At 39.8% G+C, this 11,031-nt stretch overlaps 1 protein-coding gene across 2 annotated transcripts in view; it reads right to left on the reverse strand.

The window, feature by feature from the left end:
- Ccr9 (C-C motif chemokine receptor 9) overlaps positions 1 to 11,031 on the reverse strand; it is a 73,662-nt gene that overhangs the window by 35,771 nt on the left and 26,860 nt on the right. The gene's annotated exons all lie outside the window — the stretch shown is intronic.

Genomic DNA, 11,031 nt, shown 5'->3' on the forward strand with positions numbered 1-11,031 from the left:
ATTGCAGAGGACCCAGGTTTGGTTCCCAGAACCCAAAAAGCCATATATAACCATCTATGACTCCAGGTCCAGGGTATCCAATGTCCTCTTCTGGCCTCTGAGGGTATCAGGCACATATGTGGTACAAATCCGAATGTACATAAAAATAAGTTAAAAAGTAGTTTGACAGTGGCACAGCACCTTAGGCAAGCCACGTGACTTTTGGGGAAAGGGAGAATTTATAAAGAACAAATTTGTAACAAGTTGAGCATTTACCTCACAGCTTTTAGCTTCTGTGAGTAGATTTCCTTTTTAGGTAAGAATGAGTAAATTTGCTCAATTGGTTACACAGAAAGATGATAATCACAAAAGTCATGGACCTCAAACCAGTTGTCTGTTTTAGTTTGAGAAAAAAAAAAAAACACAATGGTGAGAGTTTTTGTTCTCAGCAATGTGCCTACTAGTCTGTGATTTTACCGCTGGCATTAGTCTAAAAGCACATGCATAAATATAACACTTAATGTACAGTACACTCATATAGACTCCATCAGTGCCAGCCTGCTCATCAGACTTTAAAATTTTAATCTCTCCTTCACCTTTCCTCTGCACATACTAGATGATACTTCTCATAGGCTAACACACACCTTTTCTTATCAGTAGTTTACTTGGCTACCTTCTGACCCAGAAAATACAACCATGCAGCAAAACAAAGAGCACCTCGGGCTTCCTGGAGGTTTGTAGCTGAACCATTGTTTTCAGTTTTACTCATAATTCACCCTCTCCCTTAACATTAAAAATAAATCCCTTCTTAAACTCTTGCCCTCTGAAGTTTTTTTTGTTTTTTTGTTGTTTTTTTTTTTTTTTTTTTTTTTTTTATCTCTGATGGGGTTTTGTCCTTTCATTTTGTTTCTTTCAAAATGACTACAGTGCCCACAAGCAGTCTCAGTGCTGACATTAGGGCAGGGGTTAGCTCCACTCCCACATCTGCTCTAATTTCCTGGAAGCTACCCCTGCCTTCACAATGAAAATACTGCACACACTTCAGTGTGCTGGGCTCTGTTCAGATTTATCGCTTTCTTTCATATCTTGTCTCTAAAAATAATCTCCTGGAAAAGCACAGAAGAAATATGTTCAAAGAGAGTCAAGTGGAAACATCTGGCATTTAGACAAAAACAAGTACCCCCTCAAAGACTTGGGGAAACAGCGCTACCTGCTAAAAGGAAGCATCCTCTTTATCTCTGGCAAAAGGGACCTCTAGCTCTTCTATTACATATGTCTGAAGTGCATGTTATGGTCTATTACATATGTCTATTAGCATGTTAAGGTCTATGCTAGCTTCTAGGCTATTTTAATCTCCACTCAACAACTACCTGTTCGTATACTTTAAAGTCCCCTTCTTAAGTGCAGGCCACACAAGCCAGAAGAGCAGGTAGGCAAACTCAAGCAGAGACTCACTGCAGGACCAGAGGCCACTCCAGCTGCCAGAACTCCAGATAGGCCACTCACTCCTCCACTCTCTCACTCCCCACCCCCCCCACCCCCACCCCCACTCCCCAGAAGTCCTGATAAGCCACTGGCCTCCTCCACTCTCTCAGAACCACTTCCCACCCCAATTCCCACTCCCCATCTCATCATGGTGTTCCAACCCCCAACTCCAGTGGAGATTCCCTGCTTGACAAGAGACCACCCAGAACAAAAGACCAGAGAGGAAACAGAAACCAAGGAACAAAACACCCAATAAAGGAACTCAGAAATCACACCTAGATCTATAATCAGACAAAACCCAGAAGTCTAGACACCTGCATAAGAGTGCAATCAACAACAGTCAGGGATATATGTCACCATCAGAGTCCAGCCATCCTACTACAACAAACCCAGAATATTCCAACACAGCTGAAGCACAGGAGAAACCCCTTAAAATCAACTTTATGAAAATGATAGTGGGTCTAAAAGAAGTGAAAAATCCTTTAAATAAATCAAGGAAAAGACAAACAAAAAATTGAAGGAAATTAATAAATTCCTTAAAGAAAGCCAAGAAAAAACAGTTGAAGGAAATAAGTAAAACTGCTCAAGACCTGAAAATTAAAATAGAAACAATAAAGAAAGCACAAACTGAGGGAATTATGGGTATAAGAAATATAGGTAAGCAAACAGGAACTACAGAGGCAAGCTTCACCAACAAAATACAAGAGATGGAAGAGAGAGACTTAGGTGTTGAAGACACAATAGAAGAAATAGATATATTGGTCAAAGAAAATGTTACATCTAAAAAAATTCCTGACAACAAAACATTCAGGAAACCTGGAACACTATAAAAAGACCAAACCTGAGAATAATGGGAACAGAAGAAGGTGAAGAATCACACCTCAAAGGCCCAGAAATGATTTTCAATAAAATCATAGAAGAAAAGTTTCCTAACCTAAAGAAAGAGATGCCTATAAAGATACAAAAAGCATAGAGGACACCAAATAAAAAAAATCTCACCACATAATAACCAAAACACTAAGCATATAGAACAAAGAAAGAATATGAAAAGCTTCTAAAGGCAGACCTATTAGAATTATACTCAACTTCTCAATGAAGATTCCAAAAGCCAGAAGAGCCTGCACAGGAGTCCTGCAGAGTCTAAGAGATCACACATGTCCTCCCAGACTACCATAAATGGAGAAAATAAGATATTCCAAATCACACTAGTCAGAATGGCTAAGATAAAAAAAATTCAAGTGACAACACATGCTGGAGAGGATGTGGAGAAAGAGGAACCCTCTTCCATTGCTGGTGGGAATGCAAACTTGTACAACCTTTCTGGAAATCAATTTAGTGCTTTCTCAGAAAATTGGTAATAGTTCTACCTCAAGACCCAGTTACACCACTCCTGAACATATACCCAAAAGATGTTCCACTATACAAGGACATTTTCTCAACTATATTCATAGTGGCTTTATTCATAATAGCCAGAAACTAGAAACAACCTAGATGTCCCTCAGCCAAAGAATGGATACAGAAATTGTGGCACATTTACAATGAAATACTACTCAGCTATTAAAAACAAAGAAATGATAAAATTTGCAGGCAAATGGATGGAACTAGAAAAGACCATCCTAAGTGAAGTAAATCAGACCCAGAAAGACACACATGGTATGTACTCACTTATAAGTGGATATTAGACCTATAGTACAAGATAACCATACTACAATCCACAGACCCAAAGAAGCTAAGTAACAAGGAGGGCACAAGGGAGGGTGCTGGAATGTCATTCAGAAGGGGAAATAGAATAGACAGCAGTAGTGGATGAAGAGAGGGAACTGGGCAGGAGATGGAATGGGGAGGGAAACAAGGGTGAGGATCAGATGTAGGGAGAATGGGTGTAGGAGGTCAGAGGGCTGGAACAAGAAGGGAAACTAATGGGGGCATCTCTTTGTCAAGCTGGAGGCCTGTGACAGGGTAGGCTCCTGGGAAGATATGGGTGAGACTCTAGCTGAGACTCATAACAGGGGTAAGAAGAGGGGACATGAAGACTGAAGTGGTCAAACTATGTGCCGTGTGTGTACAGGCTCATAGCTCCAGCTACTCAACAGCTAAAATGGGAAGATGCTTTGAGCCTAGAAGTTTGAGATTAGCCTAGAAGACATAATAAGAGAGCAAGCATCTCGAACTTAAGTTCCTGATGACATCTCTGGCAGTGCTTGCTGCTGTGGTTTTAATTTTACTTTAAATATTTAAAAGTGGAGCCAGGCATGTTGGTGCACACCTTTAATCCCAGCACTCAGGGAGACAGAGGCAGGCAGATCTCTGAATTGGAGGCCAGCCTAGTCTACAAAGTGAGTCCAGGACAACCAAGGCTACACAGAGAAACCCTGTCTCAAAAAAAAAAAAATTAAAAGTGAAGTTTTGTCCATTCTGCAGTTTTATTGACATGACTGATTTCTAGATTGCTGTAATTGTTCACAAAGTTAGTTATACAATCTAACTTTCTTTAACTTATAAATTCTCATTTCATGGACAAGGTGTAAAACACTCAGTTTTTACACTCTTCAGGCATGTTTCAATGACTCCTCTATGAAGCCAATCTGACTCTCAGCAGGAGAAATTCTATAAATTGATAAAGGCTTTAGAGATACCAGGTCTGACAATGCTTTTTTGTTGTTGTTGTTATTCTAGTTAAGAGGGATAGACTGGGATAGCCCTTCTAATGTAGGGAGGTAGTGATAGGTTGGGGCTAGCTCAAGAGCATGATCAAGATGCACTGGAAGCAACCTGAGAGAACGAAAGTCACAGATGAGTAGGCATACTCCATGGTGGACGGGGAGATAGTGGCTGCTGGTGGAGTGAGACTGTCCTTAGATATGATATACTGACTAAAGTCAGTTTTGAGACTGCTAGGAAATCTTGTCACTTCCGTGGGGCATGGGTGCAGACTTCATATACAGTCTCAAAAGTGACCGCTGGGAATAAACCAAATTTCATAAATAGAGTCCAGTAGTAACATGAAAGACTGAAGAAGAATCCAATCTTTAAGGGATAACAGCTGAGGAGCCTGCACAGACAGACAGAAAGAACAGAAATCAGTGATGGGGACCTGCCTCAGGAGTAGAAGTGCTTGCTAAAAATAGTTCAAGTCTTAGGAGAAAGATACCTTGGCTATGAGCACTTAAAACAATGACAAATTCACAAAGGTGGTTCAGCAATGACTTTCCATTTGTTTTCTTTTTATGTCATTAAATTATAATAGTGAAACTTGCTCAGTAAATTCAAGTGATAGGCTAGTATAGAGTCAGAGCTCTATTGTCTCAGTCCACATCCACATATTGCTGTGTAGAATTTATACCACTACTATTTGATTTATCTGTCCATATATCTATAAAACTTATTATTTATTATAAAATTAATTATTTTTCTTCATATTACATAGTATGGATATATTTCTAGCCCAGTACATAGACAGTCTTCTTCATTCTTATGGTAGTTGAAGAAAATTACCCTGTATGACCATAATGTAATTTACCATTGCACCCTAAGAGGAAAAAAACAAAACAAAACTATCACTAGATAGCTTATCACACCAAGAAGCTGCAATGATATCTGTACACACATCTTTGCCTTTTGTTTTTCTTAAATAAGTTCTTGGATGTGAAGACAAATTAGTGGGTGGAAGGGTGTGTGCATTTTCAGTTTTGATAGCAATTTCTAGATTGTCTTCCCAGTACTAAGCATTGAAAATCTTTAATTATTTACTTACTTATAACATAATTTGTTTTAAACAGTAGTTCAGAGCTACCAAAGGAGCTTAGCTTTCTATAAAAGTAGAAGAGCAATGTTTGTGGGATTAAGGACAATGAGTGTTTGGGGACCAGAAAAATCTTTAGAAGACAGTCACTGGGGTTAAAGTGGGACATTAACCTATAATGTATAAAAATGCTATAAAGTCTAGAAGAAATTGGAAAACAAATGTCAAAATGTTTTATGAAGACAAGACATACAAAAAAAAAAGTGTGACTGAGAGAACTTAAGGGTGGATCCCGTCAATTTGACATTACAGCAGGATCATTCAGTAAGAAACTGAAACAGCTAGTGGTAGAATGATTGTGTTAAAGTCTTGACTTGAGGCCAAGTGAAGTCAAGGAGGAGAACATATGCACCAAAAGGAAAGAAAGGGTCAAAGATCACAGCTAGGGGACAGCAATGTCAGGGTCCAGGTTTAGGGGAATGAGACAGTTTGAACAGGGTTCAAACTGAGATTGATAATAAACAATTCAGATCAAATAAAATACTCATAATCATAAAAGTTATATAAATCTGCTCAAATTTTCATTTACCACGAGAAATAGGGGTACCCATTTGAAATTATAGAATATGCTTTTCAAAAGATAGCAGGGTTTTCTCAGGGTCAAAAACAGCCCAGATACACAGTTGTAAGGTACAGCAGGGACTCACAAATGTCTGTTGAGATGTTCCTGCTTCTTTTCTACCCAATTCTGCAAGCATGTTTTGGAGTTGAGTACAAACCAGCCCTGGCTTAGTATGACCATGAAGTAAAGATGTTTTCCTTCGATCGACCTAAATTATGGTAGCGGGGAAGACGGCCTGCATCAGCTGCTGAGAATTAATTTCCGTTTTCCTCTAACATGCTTTAGCCCCCTGACTCCCGTTTCATGGAGAAAATTTCCACTTATGAACATAGTTGGTGCAGGGATATTCAGGTCACACAACTTTACCCTTTGTAGGTAAAACTCCTTTAGCAAACTGAAGTATTCTGTTCTGTTTTCTAAGACAAGATGCAATTGGCTTGTCACCAATCTTGGCAAACAGGGAAGACCTCAGCACTGACAAAGCCCATATTTCTGAATGAGGGAAATTCATTCCAAATTCATTTTCTCCTGAAACAATTTAAGAAATATAAATAAATGTACATTCCGGGTCTGATGAAAATCCAATTCCTCATTTGGGACAGCCCTGTCATTCACAGTCTTCCATCTCGCATACTTTTCCACACTTCTGAGGCCTCATCAGAATCCCATTGCCGTCTGGAACACATTTCTAAAATTCTCCTTTCCCAGATCAGAAAGACAACCATTTACGCTCTCTTCTAAACTACCTTACTGCTTGCTGTCTGCTTCGAGGCTGTTTTCTAAGCTCATGTTTCCCCTTGATTGAGTACAGGGCCAATTTTGAGAGGATCAATCCCATCTCATTTGTGATCCCCTTCCTCACAGTGTCTTTCATGAAAAATTGTTGAGAGCCAGGATGAGCTAGCAGGTTAAAAAGATGAGTATGTGTCCATGAGGCATGAAATAAGAATTTGCTGGAGATTGTCTTTGCAAGCAACTTTTCTTTCACTTCCCAGTGAAGTGTTTACCAGAACTAATTTTTTATATTTTTCTAAAGATAAGCTTCACTTTTTGATGGTTTTGGTGTTTGTTTCCTTTTAGGGGTGTTGTCAACAAATGAAGATTTATCAGTGAAACTAATCTGTGATTTGTGCTAAATCTTGCCACAATCCACACCATTTTAAAGGTGGTTGGATTTTACTGTGAACCACTTCCTTGCCTAACCTTTAATGCATGTAATATATATTTCATTAATCTAATTTGTCAGCACTTTTTCATGCTCTGCCTGACCCCAGCAAATTTTGAAACTGACTGAAAATAGTCACAGGAGCTTACCACGGAGGGCCTCTCAAAGACTCTACTCAGCATTGTATAAAAGCATTGTATAATGAGACTCATAAACAAACTTTGGGCAGAGTGCAGGGAATCTTATGAAAGAAGGGGGAGATAGTAAGACCTGGAGAGGACAGGAGTTCCACAAGAAAAGCAACAGAACCAAAATATCTGGGCACAGGGGTCTTTTTTGAGACTGATACTCCAACCAAGGACCATTCATGGATATGACCTAGAACCCTTGCTCAGATGTAGCCCATGGGCTCAGTATCCAAGTGGGTTTCCTAGTAAGGGGAACAAGGACTGTCTCTGACCTGAACTCAGCGGCTAGCTCTTTGACCACCTCCCCTGGATGGGGAGCAGCCTTGCCAAGCCACAGAGGAGGACAATGAAGCCAGTTCAAATGAGACCTGATAAGCTAGGGTCAGATGGAAGGGGAGGAGGACCTCCCCTATCTGTGGACTTGGAGAGGGTCATAGAAGGAGATAAGGAAAGGAGGGGAGGAAGGAGGGGGCTACCACTGGGATACAAAGTGAATAAACCATAATTAAGATAAAAAATAAAAACTTAATTAAAAATAAATAAAAATAAACAGGAAAAAAAAAAAGAAAATAGTCTCCTGCAACTTAGAGATCAATGAAGTACCAAGCCTTCTCACAAAGCCTTCTGTCCTAATTTTTCTCCTGTCACTGGAATAGAACCCTTTGACCAAAAACTTGGGAAGGAAAGGGTTGTTTCAGCTTGCACTTCCAGGTCACAGACCATCACTGAGGGAAGTCAGGGCAGAACTCAAGCAGGAGCTGAGGCAGGAACTGTGGAGGAAAGCTACTTATTCTGGCCTTTCTTACACAACCCAGGATCACATGCCCATGAGTGGCATCACACAAAGTGAGGTGGACCCTCCCACATCAATTAAAAAAAAAAATTAAGACAGTTCCCAAAGGCATGGCCACAGGCCACTATGATAAGGAAAATCCCTCAAGTGAGATTTCCTCTTCCCCAAACTGGGCCAAACTGTGTCAAACTAACAAGAACACCTTTCACTCTGGACCTTTCCTTCTTTAAAGTCTTGTATGCTGGGAGCAATTGCACGCTGGATTGCAGAAGCAAGCAAGTGAGCTTCCTGGAGGCAGCCCACTCGTTTTCGCATGGCTGACAGATGGGTGTATCCCTGGTGTAGGCAAGGCCCCAAGGATTTTGCCTCGAGACTGCTTATTGTTGCTATACTGTCTTTCCATGCTTGTCTCATGTATCTGGCATGGCAGAGACCCTCACTACTTATTGCTTCGCGCTATTGGGCAGATTTCCTTAAGATTAGTTTGAAGATGTACTTGAAAGACATAGTGCTGTTTACACGAACTGATGATTTCATAACCCGGTGATGATTTAAGGAATTTCTGACTTGATTCAAGCAATGTTAAAGCCCTCCTGCAGTACAGAAAAAGCTGCGAGGAGCTCTGTGGACCTCCCTATGTCAGGTGCTTGAACTACACCAAGAGAGGAAACAGGATTGAACAAATTAACAGTCAAGAAGATACATTCATTCTAGGTTTAGCCCAAGGATAAGGCCCAGGTGTACACCATAATAAGAAAGACCATATGAATATAGAAAAAAGAATACATGGCCAGCTATACAAGACAAGACAGACACTTGTTTTTTAAAAAAACCTCGACATAAGAAACTTGCTTTGGACACATAAGGTACATTTGAAATAAGATAAAACTTCTGCTTTGAACGCATAATGAGCATATAGACAAAACCACTGCTTAAAACTTAAAACAAACAAAATATCTAGTTAGATATTAGGATTAATAGTCCTACTGTAACTCCCCTTTTATGTATCTATTTTTGAACAATGTAATTTTTTCCATACATAGAGAACCTTTGTATTAGAGTATAAAAACCCACGACAGAATTAAAGATTTGTTGAGGCTACCTGTTTCATCCAAAAATATGTCTGTCTAATTATCTGTATATATTGTATACATGTATATTCATATCTGTATATTTACATATATGTGGAAGTTGCATCTTTCTAAGTTATTAAGTTTAGTAAGTGATAAGCAGTCCAGAGTGTTTCATTGGCCTTCTTTTTATTATTATTTTATTTTTAAAAATTAATTTATTTTTATTAATTATAATTTATTAATTTTGTATCACAGATATAGCCCCCTCCCTCGGCCCCTCCCAATTCCACCCTTCCTCCATCTTCTCCCCCTATGCCCTTTCCCTAGTACACTGAGAGGGGAGGATCTCCTCCCTTACCATCTGACCCTAGCCTATCAGGTCTCATCAGGACAGGCTGCATTGTCTTCCTCCATGTCTGCCCCCTTGCCCACTAATCCATTAGGACCTGGTTGGTCTTTCACCTCACCTCTATGGCCATCACTCTCCTGCATCTCACCTAGGCTCCTCCACCCTGAAGATCCTTTCAGCCTGACTCTATGGCTTGACTCTGCAGTAGATCGCCAACCAATCTCCAACAAAGTTTGTTATCTGATCTGATCCCACCCTTCCACCCCACCACCATCCTTGCAAAGGGTCCTTGCATCCATATCAACTTTTCACTTCTCCCTGTCAGTTAGGTCTCCTGGAATTCTGCTATAGCCTCCTTAACCCTTTTGTAGCTGTGCTCTAACATATACATAGATATATATGCATCTTATACTATGCATAGATTTGATGAATGATGTATGTGTGACCTAAAAATTAATATTAGTAAAGCCCAGAAAAAAGGACGACTACTTGGCAAATTGCAGCCAATAAAACTGAAGCAGCTTGTGAATCTATTGTTCTTAAATTCTGATAGAGTGAAAAGATGCAAATGTACCTGTTTTTGACACAGCTTGCTCCTGACAGTCCCCTAAACAGAAGGCAGAGCTTTACCTCCGGGGAGGTGGATGGGTGGTTGGGTAAGTGTGGACAAGAAAACCCTGTTATCTGGACTAGGGTGAAATCAAAGCCCTCAGCAGTAGTTATGTGGTTATATTCCAGGTCTGCCTTCCCCAACTAATCAGTGAATGCGGCTTTTCTGAACACATCTGAAAATAGTTTCCTTCTAGCTCTCATCCATTTAACTTACTTCTGTTCTGAGGTACTGACCACTTAACTGATGTTTTCATTATTGTGCCTTTTCATAAAGATGTCATGTCTTTATAAATTAACTTTATTTTAAAGAATTTGTTAGCACTTTGTTCTAACAACAAAACTTTCGAGTTCATTTAAGAAATTTTGAAATTATGTGTGGTGTGTGCATCCTCATGTATGTGTATGTGAAGGGAGAGCATTATGTGTCCGTATGTGAAGGTTTGGCACTATGTTCATGCCGAGATCAGAGGACAGGAATTCCGAATTGGCTCTCTTCTTCAACCATGTGGATCCAGAAAACTGAATCAGGTAATCAGGCTTGTCAGGAAGTGCCTTTATTTGGTGAGCCATCCCTCAATTTTATTTTAAGTTATTAAGCTTAGTTTCTACCTAACTTAGTATCATTTTAGATTAAAAAAATTTAAAGCCGAGATCCTTAAATGAGAATATTTAATTTCCACTGTATTAGAAGACTTGGCAATAGTCTTTTGACTTTTGTATTGAAAGCTTTTATTTTGGTTTCAGACTCAAGCTTCAAAGTCCCCATCTACCTCACCAGTCTATAGATTCTCTTCCCATACATGCCTTTCATAGGACAGGGTCTTTTCTTTTAAGACAGGGTTTCATTATGTAGCCCCGGATGGCCTAGAACACACAGAGATCATTCTGTCCCTGCTTTACAAGTGCTGGGATGAAAGGCAAGAGCACCACGGCCTACCAAGGGGTGTCTTAATAAGAGGTCGTACCACTTTGGAACAACGGTTAAACTTGCAGATTCTAATGACTCAAGCTAGTCTTCCTAAG

This window comes from Meriones unguiculatus, chromosome 6 (assembly GCF_030254825.1).
Source record: "Meriones unguiculatus strain TT.TT164.6M chromosome 6, Bangor_MerUng_6.1, whole genome shotgun sequence".
NCBI classification, from domain to species: domain Eukaryota; kingdom Metazoa; phylum Chordata; class Mammalia; order Rodentia; family Muridae; genus Meriones; species Meriones unguiculatus.